The sequence below is a fragment of the Alexandromys fortis genome, unplaced genomic scaffold, assembly GCF_014885135.2.
Source record: "Alexandromys fortis isolate MF-2015 unplaced genomic scaffold, M_Fortis_MF-2015_v1.1 scaffold_252, whole genome shotgun sequence".
In the NCBI taxonomy this organism is placed as follows: Eukaryota; Metazoa; Chordata; class Mammalia; order Rodentia; family Cricetidae; genus Alexandromys; species Alexandromys fortis.
Window position 1 is genome coordinate 1182742 of NW_026068127.1, and position 21344 is coordinate 1204085.

The 21344-nt window shown below is 41.9% G+C and overlaps 1 protein-coding gene across 3 annotated transcripts in view; it reads right to left on the reverse strand.

Annotated features, from left to right (window-relative positions):
* The window catches only part of Dtnb (dystrobrevin beta), a 202399-nt gene that overhangs the window by 95674 nt on the left and 85381 nt on the right, over positions 1-21344 (reverse strand). The gene's annotated exons all lie outside the window — the stretch shown is intronic.

Sequence of the window (21344 nt, forward strand, 5' to 3'; positions counted from 1 at the left end):
TCTTCATTCCTGTGGTTCTTTCTACCATAAAGTGACATTATCAAATTATGGAGCTAAAGAGACATGTTAAATTTCTTCTGGGTATCTCTACATATTGGGAATTCCCCGCCCCACCCCCACCCCCTTTTTGAGATTTCTGGGTCATTTCTGGTAAGATATGAGGGTAATTCCCTATTGGGGGAATTTTTTTGATGGGTACAATACAAAAAGGCAAAGACAATGCAAAGAACACATGGATTGTGCATGTTAGCAACTCAGCTGCCTAAGCTATGTCCATAAATGCTAGAATACTCCCAAACAAAAGCAAGGCAAGCCGGGTGTTGTGGTGCAAGCCTGTAATCACAGCATTCAGGAGGTAGAGGCAGTAGGATCAAGAGATCATAGTCATCTACAGCTACCCAGTTAATCTGAGCCAGCCTGGGCTACACAAATCTCTGCCTTGAAACAACAAAAAACTGAGGCAGAGCATTTGGCATTAAGGGTCTGTCTGTGAGCCGGGCAGTGGTGGCATGTGACATTAATCCCAGCACTCGGGAGGCAGAGGCAGGCGGATCTCTGTGAGTCCGAGGCCATTCTGGTCTATAGAGCAAGCTCCAGGACAGGCTCCAAAACTACACAAAGAAACCCTGTCTTGGAAAACCAAAAAAAAAAAAAAAAAAAAGGGGGGGTCTGTCTGTGCCAACAGATTAAACAAGTATAAGTCTATACACAAGCAGTGAGCATTAGACCTGTGACTGTAAATGATGCTGTATTAGAAGGTACAAAAAAAGTTAAAATTCCAGTAATTTCTCTGGAAAGCAGAAACACCAAGATTGTTCATTAAAATAGTACATGCACACAAAGTGAATAAAATTTCACAATTATATTGAACAGAATATTCTGTTCTACAGCCCCTACTTAGCCTGCCTCGTGCTTTTTTTTTTTTTAAGCTGGCAAGTAAACCCAGGGTCTTATACTGCTGCACCATATACACCCACAGCCTCTGAAAATCCCCACAAAGGCTCTCTACACATTGTGGCTGTCCATCCAATTCCCTTTAAATAACACGGCTGTCTGAGATTTGGGCAGGATATTAATGAAATATAAGTTTGAATATTTAAGTCTGCTGTCCATACAGTTTATTATCAGATGTGACACTTGAAACAGAAAGGACAGTTTGTGTGCAGCTGTGTGCCACATCAATACTGCATTCCCACGTATAATTTATTAAACAGTACCCACTGTGGAGCACAGCCCGGCCTTCAACTTGCAATCTTGCTGCCTCGGCCTCAAATGTTGGGCTTACAGGCATTCACCACTATTAAACTTTTATATTCTGCTTGCTGCATTTTAACACCACATAAACACAAATCTGTCTTCCCTTAAGACCATATAGGCAAAGTCAATATTTGATTATACTAAAGATAACACCAGTATCTTCAGAAGCTGTATTTTTTGATATCTTAGCAACCACGGACCCTTCAACCCATTTTATTTGGAGAAAAGCCTATATCTAATCTATCTTCCATACAATTACATAGGGATTACACAGCAGGAACTCTGAACTTGCCCCCCAGCTGCTCTCTGCTTACTTCCCTTTACCCGGCAAGTAGCCACAACGTGCTGCAGGTCCTAGAGAGCACGGCCTTCTCCTAAGGGCTCGCACAGGCTGATAACCCGTACACAGTACGAGCTAAAGGAGCACTGTTGTGTTCTGCATGGGCAAATGCATCAGCAGCTTGCATCTCTCCCGTCTCCTACCCCAAAGAGCACAGCGGATGCCTATCCTATCCCTTAGGTCTAGAGACCTGGGCACACACTTGTCCCAGGTCTACCCTTCCCCTCCAGTCTTAGATACATACATCTCCTGCTTGTTTCCCAAGTCTCTGGAGTGTTTTTCCTCTGAAGACTTTCCCACTGCTCCACTGGTCAGTGATGACTCTCTATGACCTCGTGCATATGCCCACCCTCACACTGACCATGTGAGATTACAGTGTTCGATTCCTTTTGTCTTTGTTAGACTCTTGCTTCTGAGGACCAGCTACATTGTATTCATCTCCCACTTACAGAGCCTATTCTCAGAACAGAACATGTGACTTGAGCACAATTTTCCGCCTTTATTTTCAGCTTTTTTTTTTTTTTTTAAGAATCACAAGTAGGAGCAACCAACGGAAACAAAAACAAATAGAGGTTTAATTCACCTTTACAACTAAATTTAATTCCACGATTCGTTGCTATACCAAAGAACCACCTGACACCTGGGCCATTAATGCATGCCCTATATATGGGATAGAATTACTTTAGCTACATCCTGAACACTACCAGCCATGAAATCAAAGGCTTAAGAAAGAACATTAGAATAACTACCTGACTATTGAAATAAGTGTCTGCATTTGTAATCCTTAATCGTCTTGGCAGTATTCTGTGGTATTCTTAAAAACGTCACTTTAGGAATCAAAACAATGCTGAGATTCCATCTTACACCTGTAAGAATGGCCAAGATAAAAAACACTGATGACAACTTATGCTGGAAAGGTTGTGGGGTAAAGGGGAACACTTCTGCACTGCTGGTGGGAATGCAAGCTGATATAGCCCCTTTGAATGTCAGTGTGGCGATTTCTCGGAAAATTAGGAAACAACCTTCCTCAAGACCCAGTAATACCACTTTTGGGTATATATCCAAAAGATGCTCAATCATGCCACAAGGACATGTGCTCAACTGTGTTCATAGCAGCATTGTTTGTCATAGCCAGAACCTGGAAGCAGCCTAAATGCCCCTCGACCAAAGAATGGATAAGGAAAACGTGGTTCATAATGGAGTACCACACAGCAGAGAAAAATAACGACGTCTTGAATTTTGCAGGCAAATGGATGGAGTTAGAAAACACCATTTTGAGTGAGGTAACCCAGACACAGAAAGACAATGTTCACATGTACTCACTCATAAGTGGTTTTTAAATGTAAAGCTGTAGATGGAGCAGTGGGCTGCGTTCCGCCACTCAGCTCCCGGCCACCGGCTAGCTTTACCCAAAATAATTACACGGAAACTGTATTCTTTGAAACACTGCCTGGCCCATTAGTTTCAGTCTCTTATTGGCTAACTCTCACATCTTGATTGGCCCATTTCTAATAATCTGTGTAGCACCACGAGGTGGTGGCTTACCGGGAAAATCTTAACCTGCTTCCATCTCAGAGTAGGAGAGCTATGGTGTCTGCTTCACTTCCCTTCTTCCCAGCATTCTGTTCTGTCTACTACTCTGCCTATCTAAGCTGCTGTCCTATCAAAGGCCAAGGCAGTTTCTTTACTAACCAATGAAAGTAACACATAGACAGAAGACATTCCTCCATCATAAAGCAAAGAAAACCAGCCTACAAATCACAATCCCAGGGAACCTGGACAACAATGAGGACACTAATGGATCTAATCTACATGGGAAGTAGAAAACGACAAGATCTCCTGAGTAAATTGGGAGCACGGGGACCTAGGCAGAGGGTTGAAGGGGAAGGGAGAAGCTGGCGGGGGGAGCAGAGAAAAATCTAGAGCTCAATAAAAATCAATAAAAAAATGAAAATATTGCTTTAGGTCAAGGCTTAAAAAGTATATCCAGTTTTTGGCAGCTGGATAAAGGTACCTGTCACCAAGCCCGATGACCAGTGTGGGATCCCAGGAGCCACATGGTGAAAGGAGAAAACTGACTCAACAGTTGTTATTTGACTTATGCATATCCCTCAATGCAAATAAATAAATGCAGATAAGAAAGACAGCATCCAATTTTGTGTGTGTGTGTTCCAACAAGTCTTTATTTATAGACACTCAAAGCTGAATTCATAGGACTTTCATGAAATGAGATTTTTCAAAGCACTTAGAAACACAGAGCCCATTCTTAGCTCACCGGCCATACACAACAGATGGTGGGGCTGGATCTCTAGTACAGTTACTTCCTAACCTCTGCTCTAAGTATTTTTTGACATTTACTTGACAGCATCCAATTTCAAGCCTCAAAAACAGAGGTAGGGCTAGAGATGTAGCTTAGTCAGCAGAATCCTCATTTGCCACGCACAAAGCGCTGATTGGATCCCCAGTACCACATAAACCAGATGTGGTGATATTCCTGTAACTCCAGCACTGAGGTCCAGCGCTGAGCAGGAGGATCAGAAATTCAAGGTCATTTCTGGTTACATACTAAGTCCAAGAGGGTATAAAATGTGTGCTGTACTTGTAAAAGCCATAAAACTATAAAAGTTATCACTATCCATCTATGCAGGTTTCTGCCTGGAAAAAAAAAAAACACGGCTGTCACTCTGAATATTTCTTTTCGGTTCTCCCTTGACCCCCTCCTACCATATCATCTTTCTTCCTGGTAGGCACTGACTTGGACTTTTTATTAATGGTCTCCTTAGCTTTATTATTTTCACAGTTGTGTATAATGATACATTGTGAAGAAATATTTAAAACCTACAGAGGCTAAATGTATGTACATGTGTTCAGCAATTTGCTTCTTTCACTCAAAACTGTTATAATTTATCTATAAGTGACACATTTTTTCCACTGCTTGATGATAGTTTCGTGTTTAGTTTCCTATAGTTTAGACAGTCACTCCACTGCTGATGTTTCCATTTGGTCCTGTTACTCACAATGTTACTACTAAGTTTTCCTGTTCCACGATGCTTGATGGTCACATGTAAGGATTTCTAAGATTTGTGACTATTGGCTTGCACAGCTATGTAAATTTCAATGTTGGCAACCAATGCCAACTCATTTGCTCTACGAAGCGGTTACGTTAATTCCCACCAGCTGTGTGGGAAGAGTTCCTGAAACTCCACACTGCTCCCAACCCCTGTCACTACTAGACACTTCACCATTTGCTAGACCTGTGGCAGTAAACAGGTACTGTGGTTTCAATTTGTGATTTCCTCAGAATCAAAGGGATTGGCTGTCTTTCCCTCTATTTGTAGGCTGTTCATGCTTCTCTGAAATATCTGCTCCTACTCTTTCAAATACTGATAAGGAGTCTGTTGAGCAGGCTGGAGATTAGTAGGGATTATACTTCTCTTATTGGTTTTCTTTTCTGAGACAGGATCTCATGTAGCCTATGTTATTCAAGCCCCGTATGTAGCAGAGGATGGCTTTGAACATGTAATCCTACTGCCGTGGTCACCATTCTAGATGCCACCAGGCCTGGCTCTCTTACTTGTTTGTAGCAATTCTCCATATTTTTGTATTTTAAACATAAGAAAGGTGTATTGCATAATTTCTCTTTTAGGTTTCTCACTGTATTACATTTTTGATGAACAGCTAGCTTTGAACATTAGTCACCCCAATTTTGTAACCTTCTTCATATTTTGTGCCTTTTCTACGTTACAACTTTTTCCCTGAGATCATGAAGGAATGTCCCCCTGCCTCCCCACAATTGTTTTCTGAAGTTTTGTCAGTTAGGGCTGGAGAGATGGCTCCGCAAGGGCAGTGCAGGTGTGAGGGTGTGAAGTGGATCCCAGAAGTGATAACTCCACACAATCGCTCTCCGACTTTTGCGTGCATCCTCCCCAGTCAGACACTTAAGTTTTTCACTTACAGATTTCATATTTAAGTCTGAATATAATTAGCTATGATTCTTTTTTTTTTTTTTTAAAAAATCATTAGATATCCCAAGCCTCAAATTCACAGTCCTTTTTCCTACCAACCTAGCACTGATAGATTTTGATAGGTATAAAAAGAATCCATTTCTTTTCCTATTGGATAATCAACTGTATAAAAGCCATTTAACAGATATTTTATCCTGGACAGTACAATGATGTGGGATTCCCCTTGTATGCTGTGAATACCACTGATTAATAAAAAAAACTTCTTTGGACCTATAGCAGGGCAGAACTTAGCTGTGCAGGGAAAACTGAACTGAATGCGGGAAGAAAGGAGGCGGAATAAGGAGAAGCCATGGAGCTGCCAGAGACAGACGTGCTGAAACTTTGCTGGTAGGCTTCGACCTCATGGTAAAATATAAAACAATCGAGATGGGTTAATTCTAGATGTAAGAGCTAGCGAGCAATAAGCTTAAGTAAATGGCCAAGCAGTGATTTAATTAATACAGTTTCTGTGTGAACAGCAAGAGTCCATGAGGGGTGTTTTCATTTTTTTGTCTGTCTGTCTGTCTGTCTGTCTATCATTGAGATAGGGTATCACATAATTCTGGCAGATCTAGAATTCACTATGTAGACCAGGATGGCTTTGAACTCACAGAAACCTGGTGTAGGCGGTCCTTCTGTCTATGTGTTGCTTTCATTAATGAAGAAGGAAACTGCCTTGGCCTGTTGATAGGGCAGCACTTAGGTAGGCGGGGAAGAAGGAACTGAATTCTGGGAGGAAGAAAGCAGAGTCAGAGAGATGCCATGGAGCTGCCAGAAACAGAAGCTGGAGATTTTACCTGGGAAGCCACTGTCATGTGGTGATACACAGATTAATAAAAATAGGTTAAATTAATATAAGAGGTAGCCAATAAGAAGCTAGAACTAATGGGTCAAGCAGTGATTTAATTAACACAATTTCTGTGTGATTATTTCAGTTCTGGGCGGCTGGGACGAACAAGCAGCCTCCTCCTACAGAAATCCACCTGCCTCTGCCTCTTGAGGGCTAGGATTAAAGGTGTAAGCCACCATGCCTGGCATCATTTTTCTGGACTCTTTGCAGTTCCATTTGAACTTTAAAATAAATTTGTCATTTATACCTCCTACGTACATGACCCGTTGGGATTTCAATGGGAGCTGACCAAATCCACAGACATCTTCACACACCAAACAGCCCTTTCCATGAATGCGCTCATCTTCCTGCGTACTGGAGCCATCTTTATTATCTCTCAACAACACAGGCCCCTCTCTAAAGGACCTATACATTCCTGTTATTTATTTCTAGCTATTTTTATAAAATTTTGTGCCTAGCAACCCTGCATTTTAAATAAGGTAAAAGAATGTACCACAAAATTTATCATCTCAATCATTGTTTTACATTTTGTTATTTTATTTGTGTGTGTATAGCTACGCTTACACCGTGGCTTTGATTTAGTTATATGTATGTCTGTGTGTGTTTACATTTGCACGCGTGCCTGTAGAGCCCAGAGAGGGCTTTGGAGCTGGAGTTAAAGACTGTTGTGAGTTGCCCAATGTGAATGCTGGAACTGCACTAGGGTCCATTGCAAGAGCAGTACATTTCTTAACCACTGAGCCATCCCTCCGGCCCCTGTGCTCCTTTTTCAATCACATATTTGAGGAGTTTCTGGTTGAGTTGTAGGTCCTTACTCTAGACACTGACTCCTCACGAGACAGGCTGCCTGCGCGTGTTTTCCACCATCCCACGAAGTGTCTCTTCACTCTGCTGATTATTTAATGCACCTAAGATTTTACATTCTGGTACAGTTTAACCCACACATTTTTAAGCTTTGTTGCCCCGGTGCTTTTATCATCCTAATGATTTACCCAGGAAAACGGCCCCAGCTTTCTACACTGTCAGTCACCAAGTAGTGGAGCAGCTTTTCTTTTCTTTGTTTACTTTACTGTTCAGGATCGCTAACAAAACAGCAAATAAAAGTGGCTATAGCATATCTCCTTATTTGCTTAACATCCTAAAGCAAACCGCCTCCATGCCTTAGCAACAAACATGCTGCTGGCTGTGAGTTAGCAAAGTACTACATACCAGATTGAGGACATTTCTTCTGCTTGTACTTTTCTAAGACTTTTCTTGCAGTTGTTGTATGTGCATTTCGATTTTCAATGGATTTTGCAAAATTTTCATCTACGTTTTTTAGATGATTATAAGGATTCAACCCATTGCACTATAAATCTATGTTAAACTATATCACTAAACCCTTAATTACTGGAGTAAAACAAGTGTGGTCATGATACAACTTTTGTGAACAGTTGTTCATTGCTCTCTGCTAGCTTGTTTAGATTTCATTTATGTCTATGCATCAAAGTGACTTGCCATGCTCCTTTTTTTGTTTTTGATGATCTCCTAACTTGATGGTACCAACATAATTAAAGCCTGAGAAAGAAAATAGAAATGCTTGTTAGCTTTCCCGCAATCTAAGACATCTTCTATAGTACTGGCACTTATTCTTCATGTGACTGCTATTTGAATGTCACACAAAGTCATCCAGGCGGGCCCGACTGTTTCCTTTGTGGAAAGTTACTAATTCAGTGTCCTTAGTGACCCCCATCCCAGCCACTCCAGTTCCCTTTCCTTCTGGGAGACAAGGCTTTGATATTGCCGTGGATGGCCTCAAACTCTCAATACTCATGCCCCAGTCTTCCCAACTATTTGGGTTTTCTGTTCCATCTGGAATCAGTTTTGGAGAGCAATGCTGTTTTAGGGAATTTGTTCATGTCAACAAGGCTTTCAATACCCAATACACGGAAGCTTTTTTACTGTTACTGAATTCTCAGAGAATACCGTCTATGTCATATGAATTCTCTTTGAGGCTTCTTTTATGTGTTTTCTAAGAATGAAATCAGTAACAGATACAATCAGATTTGTAAAAATAATTTTTTATTTTATTGTGTGTATACATATGTGTGCATGGAGGGCACATGTATGTGAGCAAGTGTATACACACATGAATGGAGGTCAAAGGACAATCTCAGGAGCTACACCTCCTGAGACAGGCTTGGCTCTCACCAATTAGGCTAGACTGCCTGGCTATGGAGTCTCGGCAATGTTGCCAGCATTGGGACTGCAATACTACTATACTCTGGGGACTGAACTTGGTCCTTGTGCCTGCAAACCATATATTATTCCAACTGAGTCACCCACCCGAATCCTATGTTCAAATTTCCTGCATTCTTCATTTTTATCTAATAAATCTAACAGTTGTTGAAAAAGGTTAAGGCTACCTGCTTATGTACTTCTCAATTTTATTGTGCTCTTAAATAATTTATTGCATATATGTAATTGCATATGAAATGGACTTATTCCAGGGACTCCACAGGTGCCTTTGCATGGAGAGGCTCATTTAGAACTGCTAACAGCCTTGTGAACTGGGTGTTATGGCCTTAGCTTTTATGGGTATAAACTTAAAAATGCAGTGCAGAACCAGGTATGTCTTCTTTTCCAGCCACAACCCAGCTCCCCAATATGTAATAAATTATTTAAGAGCATAATAAATATATATATATACATATTAGCCTTTTAAATTATTTAAGGGCATTATATACATACATACACACACACACACACACACACACACACACACACACACACACACATTGGCTTTTTGAGACAAAGTTTCTCTGTGTAGCTTTGGAGCCTGTCCTGGAACTCACTCTGTAGTCCAGGATGCTCTCGAACTCACAGAGATTCACCTGCCTTGCCTCCCAAGTGCTGGGATTAAAGGTGTGCACCACCACCACCGGTTTTACTTTTTGTATGTGTGGAGCACATGTGCCAATGACATGTGTGTGGAGGTCAGAGGACAACTTGCAGGAGTTGGTTCTCTCCATCCACGTGAGTCCAGTGTGGAGAACGCTGGTCATGAGGCAGGGTGACAAGTGCCCATTGGTTTTCATATTTAAATCATGTATATATTACTACATGTTATTACTATAGATTTGTTCATCTTTTTATCTTATTCTTCAAAACTTTGATAAAACATATATTACACAAAATCTACCACTCTAAGTTTTCTGATAAAGACTTTTTGCCTCAAGGTCCTTTTCCTAAACTTAATATGATTTTACTAAATGTCTTTTGGTTAGTGCTGCCTTAATATTCTACTTTTCTATGTCTTTATGTTTTAACTATCTCAGGAACTGCACAGGACCATAACTGTTTTAAGTTCTGGTTTATTTTTCTTATTTTATTCTATCTTCCATTTTGGCAATTTTCCTGCTTGAAGTGTGTGTGTGTGTGTGTTGGTGGGTAACAATAATGCAAGCCTTATGCCAGGGACTCCACAGGTGCCTTTGCATGGAGAGGCTCATTTAGAACTGCTAACTGCCTTGTGAACTGGGTGTTACGCCCTCAGCTTTTATGGGTATAAACTTAAAAATGCAGTGCAGAAACTACAGCTCGCAGAACCAGGTTTGTCTTCTTCTTTTCCAGCCACAGCCCAGCTCCCCAACAGTAATGTCACTTAGAGAAGGACTATGCAGAGAGCAGGAGAGGCAGCCCACCCAGAACAATGTGGCATTCTTCAGAGCAGACGGAGAGGAGAGAAAGACATCCAGAGCCCAGAGTGGGACATGCACAGAGCCTCCAGACGAGGGCACCAGGAGGGGACCTATACCTTGACCGTTGGGACTTGGTTCTTCCAGCGGCCATGGACCAGGCTCTAAGACACCTTTTTTTTTTTTTTTTTTTTCTGTTAAGGTCTGAGCTCAGTCACTGTGTTTCACTGAGCCCCAAGCTAATTCCTTGCACAGCACACTCCTCAGCCAGGGTGCGTGATGACAGGTCCTGACACCTGGGCGCATAACAGCCTACCAGAAAAAGCTTAAGATTGGTGCCTTAAAGGGCGTTCCTGTCATTTCACTTCTAATTGCCCCCTTTGGAACATCATCATACCATCTGAAAGGATTTGAGCAGAAAAGTGCCTGGCCATGGAGGGCCCTTGATCCAAAGCCTATTAAGTCTTCCAGTAAGTCTGGAGTCTTCTGTATTTTAACATGAACACTTCATTCAGTAACTTAAAATCCTTTCAATCCAATCATGCCTCAACCAGTTCCATGTCACAGCTGTGCCCGATGCATCTTATTTTAATTCCAGCAAAGTCAGTCACTGCTAACCAACTTGCACCATCATTCTTATTATTATTTGTTACTATTTGTGAGCTTAAATTCACCCATGCTTATCAAGTCCACTACATGCACTGTTTCCATGCTCCGACTCTCCCCTCATTTCAATCTACCTTTCCTCAAAGTATTATCCTTTCTTTGTTCCAATAGCAATGGATTTCCTTTAAAAAAAATTTACTTTTTCTTTACCCTAAATAGATTTGTGGCACACAGATTTCTACAACAATCTACTCATTCTCCTAAGCTCTTCCATTGTTGTCCGACATTTTCCTTCTTGTATCTGTGTTCAGTATTCTGTATCCTCAGAATCTTCTTCAAATTGATTTCTCATTCACTAATTTTCATTCTAGCTGCATCTCACTTGCTACTCTGCCCCTTCATTGAGCTTATTCTTAGTGTGTTTTATTTCTAGGATTCTAGAATTGTATTTGGTCTCTTTTTCATATTTAAGTTGACAGCCAGATGTGGCAGCTTATACCAATGATCTTGGCACTCAGGAGCACATACAATAGTATCAAAGAAAAAGTTTTGAGGTCAGTCTCGGAAATATAGCACAACAAATGACCTCCTCCTATTAAACCAAAAAATTATTTTTATATTCCAAGTTTACTTCTTTAGCTTTTTTTTTTTTCTGGTTTTTTGAGATGGGGTTTCTCTATATAGCCATGGCTGTCCTGAAACTCACTCTGTAGGCCAGGCTGGTCTTGAACTCACAGAGATCCGCCTTCCTCAGTCTCCCGAGTGCTGGCATTAAAGGCAAGAGCCATCCCCACTCTTCTTTAGCATTTTTAACATACTATTTTCTAAAGTTCCTGATCTGTTAATTGACTTTTTAATATGTTTTTATTTATTGGTTCTCCTTCACGAGTTGTTTTGTGATTGGATTCTCCCTCTCTGAAAATGAACTTTCCTTCAGCAGGGACTGTGCTCTGTCCTGAAGCCCCATTTGGTCTTCTGATTGTCCCACTGGCAATACTGCCACCAAGGGAATTTTTGGGTGGGAGTCTATATCCAGTAAGAATGGCCCCTGGAGCAGTGCTGTACAACTGAATTCCAAGAAGAATGTGCTGTTTCTGTACTGTCCAGTATGAAAGCAACATGTGACATTTTTATTGTGTGTAAGAAACTCATTTTAAATTTAAATTTTAACTTAAAATTAAATAGTCACTCATGTCTAATGACTACCATACTAGAACACGCAGCTAGAGTTTCATTTCTCTTGGTTAAATATTTGCATTGATTTTAATTTATTTTTCTCTTTGAGACAGAGTCTTACTATATAAGTCTTACTATATACTGACTGCCCTGGAACTTGTTATGTAACTCAGGCTGTACTAGAACTCAGTCCACCTGCCTCTCTCCCCCATGAGCTAGGATTAAAGGAGAGACTATGTAACTTGTTGGTAGAAAGTTACACTGAATACGTCAATGCTTTTCTCAATGCTCTAACCTCTGGGGAGGAGGTTCTCTTTCCTCATTCCTTGTTCTTAAGGAGTCTGCTCTTCTAAAGCCTTTTGTAAGAGACTGCAGAGGATCTGGGTTCAGTTCCCAGCACACACATGGAGGATCACATAGGCACATCTCTCTCTCTCTCTCTCTCTCTCTCTCTCTCTCTCTCTCTCACACACACACACACACACACACACACACACACACACAATAAATGAATAAACAAATCTTTTTGTTCTTCTTTGTCTTGCAGTCACCTCACTTATTTCTTTTTCCTTATGTAATAACACATGTACAGATATCCTTCCCTCTAGCTCAGCTCAGATATCGACTCTTCACCAGCCCAGCACTGAATTTCTTTTCCTTTTTCTTTTTTCCCATCATCATCTCGTTTTTTTGTTTTTACCTTCCTTCCTTCTTTTTCTTTTTCTCTTTCTTTTTCTTTTTTTGAGACAGGGTTTCTCTGTGTAGCCCAGGCTGCCCTGGAACTTGCTCTGTAGACCAGACTGGCCTGGAACTCAGAGATCCACCTGCTTCTGTCTCCCAAGTGCTGGGACTGAAGGTGTGTGCAGCTACACCTGCTCTGAATTTCTTCTTTTGAGAGTCTAATGTTTAATTTGGGGGCTGGAAAGGTGGCTTAGTGGTAATTCACACTGGCTGCTCTTCTAGAGGACCCAGGTTCAATTCCTGCACCCATGTAGTGGCTGACAATATCTGTAAGTCTAGCTCTGGAGGGTCTGCTGTCCTTGTCCTGACTTACTGATACCAGGCTCATACATGGTGCACAGTTATACATGTAGACAACATATCTACATACATAAAATAAAATGTGAAATCTTGAAAAGTTTATTTTTAGTAGAAAGAAAAACTGTTCTTATCTCTCAAAGTACTGCAGTAGACTTTCTAGAAATGTAGTTTTGGAAAGGTGGGGTGGGCTGGTGAGTAGAGAGGCACTTGTACCCACATCCCACAAGGTGATGGGAAGGAACTGACTCCTGGGAATTGTACACACATAGACACAGTGAGACACAGATACACACATGCACACAGACATACAGACACATAGACACACACAGATATACACATACATACATATACTGACACAGACACAAACATGCACACACAGACACACATACACACATACAGACACATACATGCACAGACACATACACACATGCACACATATACACACACACACAAATTTCAAATGTTGTTTAAAATTCTCTTGATTCTTTTGCTGAAATAAACTCTTTTGTTACTTCTCTGCATGGCTGTGTGTCCCTCCTTACGAGTGATTTTGACCTAAGTGCTCAACTTTGTAGGCAGAGCTTCTTGCTCAGGCGGTCCCACTCCGCTGTGATGCCTTCGTGGAGCTGATGCGTAGGTGTTCCTAGTGAGTGTGCAGAGGAACAGCGGGGGGTCCAAGTGGAAAAGCTCTGCCATCTCCTAAGCGAGGGACTCCCTCCTCTCCTAGATTCTGCCAGCACTTGGAACACTGCCCTGTCACTTCAGCCCACACGCCTGTACTCCCTGATCTGCTAGGGAGGCCTTTACCACTATGCACAGCACTAGAGCCCCCTGTATGCCCACTGTGACTGTTTCCCGGTTGAAAGGCCCCAAGTGTCGCTCCATCTGCAGCAGCAGCAGCAACGACAGCACTTTCCTACCCTTGCTTTAGACCAGCTTTTCATGGATACTCTGCAGTTAAGGTCTGCCTTCCCTTTTCCTTGTTAGTATATTTGCAAATGATTTTTCAGATCATAATGTATCAGTTTTAAGTATTTAGAATAAGATGGAAAGGTATAAGGCATGTCCTCAGCCCACCAGCTCAAAATGGAATCCTCATTCCAAAATACAAATTTTTTAAGTTTGCTTTTAAAAAGTGAAAATTAGAATTACTAAGCAACATCTTCACGTAACTAATAAAGCTATAATTTTTAATGACTTGTGTATGAGAGAAATGTAATTCATGTCATTTTTGTTAGTCTTCCAAGTTTGAAGCATGTAAGGGCTCTGATAAGAAAATGTGACTAAAGAATTAAATATAATTGGTTCACATGCAGCTTCTGAAACATGCCCATACAAATTACCTGCAAAAGAAGCCACTGCTGCCCCACATGCTCCCCCAGGCTCAGGAGGAACAGCAGTGTCTTGCATTGCTCAGCATCTCCCTTCAGTTTCCTTTCCAAAGAGATTGTGAAAAACTTGCTGGAACTCAGCATCCACAGAGATATTCCTAGGTGGCCACAACAGCCAAGGAGGCCGTCACTCTCCCACTCAGGATAACCCTGAAGCTGACAGGGGCATGGAGGATGATGGATGGACAGTTGCTGCATTAAATGCTGCCCCTTTAAGACTGATGAAGCTGTGAATGCATGTGGGCACAGTCCGGGGTCAATGCTTTCCTAAGTGAATCAAATCGTCACATCAGTGTGGCATGAATGAGAAGCCCTGAGCTGATCCCTGCAATGTTCTTGAGTGGCGTCTGCCATTCCACAGCACACGCTGGGTAAGTCCTACCCCAACTACCGCAGCACCCAGTAAAACAATTTGAGTTCACTGGCAGGATTTCTTTTCTCTGCATAGTATTTTCTAAGCAAAGAGAATGCAGATTTACTAAGGATGAGAGAAGAACTCCTATAGTGGGGAGGGCTCAAGGAAGGGCATCCCTTGGTGTCCTTTAACTGGCAGTTCACATTCTCACTTGTTATCAATGATTCCATATTAGGAGGACGAGGAGCTAGGTAAGTGGATAAGAAAGCTTGCTATGCAAACATGAGGCTCAGGGGGAGTGGGGCAAAGAGGCAAGGGCACTGGAAAACCAATGGGAACCACGGGCAGGCCAGCCTAGCTAGCATCAGTGAGCTCGGGGCAGCCTAGGAGGGGCAGGCATCAGTGAGCTCTGGGTTTAGTGAGAGAAAAGAAAGTGAAACAGCTGGACACCGGATGTACTTCTCTGGCCTCCACAAGCATGTGCACGAGCGCATACAGGACATCACAGGACTATATTGCTAATAAATAAGGATGTGAACAAACAGTGAAGTTTGTCCATAGCAGGAAGACAAAGCAGTAAGGCCTCCTCAGGTTAAACAATTTCACACTGAAAATGCACAGGAAGTCCTGCCCAGAGGAAGATAAAAAAGGAACCACTGAAACTATATTTGGAAAACAAGAAAACAAGAAACAGGCTGACTGTCTATTAGCAAGGGAGCAAACAAGATTTTGTATATTTGCAGAATTGAATTCTAGATAGCACTGAAAATAACCAGTCAGCTAGAGTGGCACGTGCTTGCAATCCCAGCACTCAGGAAGCAGAGACAGGAGGATCATTGCAAGCTCTAGGCCAGACTCATCTATAGAAGCAGGAGATATGGGCTGGGAAGATGACTCAGCAGGTAAAATCACTTAATCGCTTGCTACGCAATTGAGATCAACATCTAGATTCCAATAGAGACACAACACCTGAAGACTGGCCTCTACTCATGTATAGGCTGCGGTACAAATGAGAGCTGGCAGAAGGGCTCAATTAGTACAGTGCTTGCCTGAGTTAGATCCTCAGAGCCCACATAAATAGGCCAGGTACGGTGGCACACCCTTGTAAAACCAGAGATGGAGAAAAAAAGAGAGAAGATCCCTGGTGCTCATTAGCCCAAACCAACCGCTAAGGCCAAGGCCAAGGCCAACCTGGTTGTCCTCCGCCACATGCACTCACACACATGTGCACTCCCCTCATATGCATGTGCACTAGAAAAAAATCAAATGGTACAACATAATATTTAATAATATAACTTGATCAGCAGAATTTTCCCTTGTCTATTCTAAACAAGTTCCTATGTATAAACAAGAAAACAGTAAACACATGCAAAATCATCTGTTCTACAAAAATAAGATTATACTATATAGAATACAGACATGCACGCTATTTTTCCTCATTCAATAACAATTATACATAGGGAATGGTGGCTATTATGTACCTATAGTCCCAAGCACTTAGAAACTAAGGTAGGAGGATCACTGGGTAACACACCAAGTTACCAACCTGAAAAAGTAAAAAGGGGTGAGGGTAAGGGGAGGGATACACCTCAGTGTCAGGGCACTGGGTTTCATCCTTAGCTCCCCACACACAATTATATTACATACCTCTTTCCTGCACATGTAGAACTAGCTCACTGACAGACTACCACACAGGATTCTACAGTATTTACATGCCACAGTAAACTTTTAAAATCACTTTTATGTGTATGTGTGTTTTGCCAGCATGTATACCTGTGTACCACATACATGCCTGGTGCATTCAATCCCCTGGGACTGGAGTTACAGATGGCTGTGAACTGCTGCCGTGGGTGCTGCGAATCAAAACTGGGTCCTTTGCAAGAGCAGCCAGTGTTCCTAAATCTGAGCCATCTCTCCAGCCCCCACAGTAAACTTAGCCATTTTTCTACTGACTGATATTCTTCTTTTAGCCACTCTACATTATGCTGAAGACATCCTCATACAAAAGTCCTAGGGCATTTGGTACAGATGTGGTTTGGGAAGAACTCATACATGGAAGGTTGTGGAGCCCAACGTTATACATAATTTAAGATTTGTCCTTCAGACCTAACAATTCACACCCTACAATAGAATCCTGAAAACTCCTCTACTCTTTGCCCAACCTGGATGTTCTTAATCTCTTATATTCTCTGCAAGTGGGGGTAAGGTATAACATGAACACTTTAATGGCCACGAATCATTTAAAACTGGAACAAGTGAGAATTCCTAACTTTCCTTTTTTTTTTTTTTTTGTTTTTGTTTTTGTTTTTCAAGACAAGGTTTCTCTGTAGCTTTGGAAGCCTAAACTAGCTCTTGTAGACCAGGCTGGCCTTAAACTCACAAAGATCTGTCTGCCTCTGCCTCCCAAGTGCTGGGATTAAAAGCGTGCGCCACCACCGCCTGGCTCCTAATGTTTTTTAATCAACACTGACGCTGTGCACCAGGTAATAGGTTTGTAAAGGCTGATATGATAATGTACTAAAGAGTAATGATTTGACAGAATATATGGACAAATTAACAGACAATAAAGAGACGATTCTAACAATGTGATAAATAGTCCAAAAAGTTATTCTGTGTACTACAGGCAAACCATAAAGAGATGGCCATCAGCCTAGGCAATTAGAAAAAGAAGCAATCACTGAGCTAATTTTTATAGGATACAGAGAATTTGGCAAAGAAAAGATGGGAGGATGGGGAGTATACCAGGACACTAGGGAAACTACAGTTTCATACTGCCGTACTGCTGACTGGATAAAAACAAATAAAACACCCAGACCAAAGACACAAAAGCTTTCAGAATATCACACTGTGAGCTAAACTTGATTTGGAAGGTGCTTCTAGCCAATGCTAGAAGCTCTCACACACGCTCACAGACTGCACGGTGGCAAAATGAAGCCGAGCACAACCAGGTCTTTGGGGACTGACAAGCAACAGGTAGAGCCAGCTGAAATCAAAGGATCAGGGCCACAAGTCCTGGAGAAGTAGAATCACACAAGCAGCCAGTGTCCCAAGAAAGGAAGGCCAAGGGTGAGGTCTGGAAAGTGAGGCAGAGCTCCATGCTTCTGTGTCTGCTCCTCCTCACCAGTCCTGCACCCTCCGAACTAATTAATGAACAAAGCCCAGAGCACAAGGCTCTCGGCCAGCACAGTTGCCCAGTCTGCTATACCCAGCGCACAAACACTGCAACAGGTCTAGAGAGGGGTAACATCAGCAGTCCAGTGACAGCGTACACAGGACACCAAACATCTCCATGTGAAGGCCATCTCTACTGCCCAGCCCTGCCCTGACATGGTGTTTGCCAAACTTTTCTTAACATAAGAAATTTCTGGGTGCTTGTTTGAAAAACAAAACAGACTCCTCTACCTTGACCCAGAGGCACTAAGTGAGAATTCCCAGGGCTGGGACCTGGTACTGTGAATAGTTGATGAGCAATCCAAGCGATCCTTTTCAGAGAAGGTTGGGAAACAGTGCTTTAGAAAGTCTTGCTATCAAGTTAGATATGTGACTACCGAAAAGAAATTCGGCTATTGCTTTTCAGAAGTAAGTAAATACCTTCTAGAAGACCAAATATGTGAATGGAAACACAGAGCTGTTTATGTGCAGGACAGGTAAGACTCTGAGATGCCCGTGAGGGCAGTGAATAGAGGAGTCAGATCTTATTAAGACCCTATTAAGAATTAAGAACTGTGAAATTTATTATTATCAGTGTTAGGCATCTGAAACTTGGAACTACAGAAAAGATTCCATAGAGGAGGACCCAGGGCAGAAAAGAGCTCAGAAGAGCACACTGGAGGAGACAGTGTCTCTGCTACTGAAGGTGAGCCAAAGGTCTCATGCATAAACAACATGTGAGGGCTTTTATAATTAGACAGAAGATGAAGATGAATAGACAATGAATTGGACACTAAAAGGAAATGATACAGAAAACACTCAGTTGCTGATTTATTTGAGAATCTCCCCTAAATCCGTGTGTACGGACGGATCTTAAGTAGACAGCAGTAGTCACTGGTGGAACTGAGAAAACGCAAAGACAATAAAACAATTCACATGGCTGGATCGCCAGGGAACGCGGGTGTTCTTACTCATGGAAATGGAGCATTCATTCTGCAGCTTGGCTCTGGTGGCCACCTGTACAAATCAAAGAAGATCTAACACTGAAGCAAGGGCTGTGGGTGAGTGATGACAGCCAGAGGAAATTGCTCATCTGAAGCACGGCCTGGTTTCAGCTCCACTTCCCCGCAGACCTTGCCATCTCTTGGCTCTAAGAATAACCGGGCTGCAGTTGGGAGGGAAGTGCTTTGCTGTTTATGAACCACAGGCTACTCCTTTCTCTGATAAGTACCATCTCTTCAAACAGCTGGGTCCACGGCAAATGCTCTGCTTTCAAAGGCAGCGCTTTTGCAGCTGTAGATGGGTTTAAGAATAAACAGTGCTGCCAGATACCACGGCAGAGCTGGGCGATGTGCAGACATTGACAAAAGCAGCATTTAACCGATCTCAAGCTGATAACGGTTACCAGGATCCTCTAGCCTCAGGGTGTCAGAAAGCTCAGCCTTTTAAGGGGCTGGCCAATGGAGCCCTCTCATCCCCTAAGAGCCTGTCCATTCTCTTACAGATCTCCTTTCCCATGAACCCTTAGACTCCAAACTCTCCTACTGAGGCACGGGCGTAAGGTTTCAGTCCTCAAGTGTATATATTTAGAATTAGAACTACTGGATCCCATGGCAACTTTGCTCAACATGGTGAGGACTGTCTTGGGTACTGTACTCTTGCTGTGAAGAAACACCAAGACCAAGGCAACTTATAAAAGAAAACATTTCAGCCATTTTAGATTCGTCTGCTGAGAGTTCTCTGTTTAGGTCGGTACACCATTTTTTATTGGATTATTTGTTTTTTTGATGTCCAGTTTCTTGAGTTCTTGTATATTTTGGAGATCAGCCCTCTGTCCGACGTGGGGTCGGTGAAGATCTATTCCCATTCTGTAGGCTGTTGTTTTGTCTTGTTGATCGTGTCCTTGCTTTACAGAAGCTTTTCAGTTTTAAGATGTTCTATTTATTAATTGTTGCTCTTAGTGTCTCTTTTACAGGGAAGTGGTCTCCTGTGCCAATGCATTCAAGGGTCTTTCCCACTTTCTCTTCTATGAGGTTCAATGTAGTTGGATTTATGTTGAGGTCTTTGATCCATCTGTACTTAAGTTTTATGCATGGCAATAGATATAAACCTATCTTCATTCTTCTACATACTGATATCTAGTTATGCCAGCACCATTTGTTGAATATACTTTCTTCTTTCCATTTTATGTTTTTTACTTCTCTGCCAAATCTCAGTTGTTCGTAGGTATGTGGATTGATATCCAGGTCTTCGATTAGATTTCATTAGACCTCCTGTTTTTATGCCAATACCAGGCTGTTTTCATTACCGTGGCTCTGTAGTAGAGTTTGAAGTCAAGGATTATGATGCCTCCATAAATTCCTTTATTATACAGGATTGTTTTGGCTATAAGGAAATGCTCAACATACTCAGCCATCAAAGAAACGCAAATCAAAACAACTCTGAGAATTCATCTTATAACTACCTGTAAGACTGGCCAAGATCAAAGACACTGATGACAACTTAAACGCTGGAGAGGATATGGGGTAAAGAGAATACTTATGCATTGCTGGTGGGAGTGCAAATTGGTACAGCTGCTTTGGAACTCAGTATGGCAATTTCTCAGAAAATTAGGAAACAACCTTCCTCAAGACCCAGTAATACCACTTTTGGGTATATATCCAAAGGATGCTCAATTGTACCACAAGGACATGTGCTCAGCTATGTTCATAGCAGCATTGTTTGTCATAGCTAGAACCTAGAAACAACCTAAAAGCCCCTCAACTGAAGAATGGATAAAGGAGATGAGGTAATTTACACAATGGAGTACTACACAACAGAAAAAAATTACATCTTGAAATTTGTAGGCAAATGGATTGAGCTAGAAAACATCATATTGAGTGAGGTAACCTAGACCCAAAAAGATAAATATGTACTCACTCATAAGTGGCTTTTAGACATAAAACAAAGGAAACCAGCCTACAATTCCTAATCCCAGAGACCTAGACAACAAAGACCCTAAGAGATACATACATGGATGGATCTAATCTACATGGGAAGTAGAAAAAGACAAGATCTCCTGATTAAATTGAGAGTGTGGAGATCATGAACAAGGGTAGAAGGGGAGGGGACAAGAATGTAAGGGAGCAGAGAAAAACATATGCCTCATTAAAAACAATAAAAAATAATAAACAAGTAAAACATTTAACTAGGGGCTTGCTTACAAGTAACTGGAGGGTTACTAGTCCATTATCAACATGGTGGATTATGCTGGCAAAGAGGCAAGTGTGATGCTGGAGAAGGAGCTGAGAACTTTACATCATGATTCACAGGCAGCAGGCAAAAAACACTGGACCCGGTGTGAGCTTCTGAAATCTCAAAACCCACCCCCTCCTAATCCTTCCCAAACAGTTCCACTAACTGGGAACCAATCCTTCAGACATAGGAGCCCTTGGAAGCCATTGTCATTCAAACTATCATAAGGACCCTGTTGTCTTCCAATGTGGCTGAACAATTTT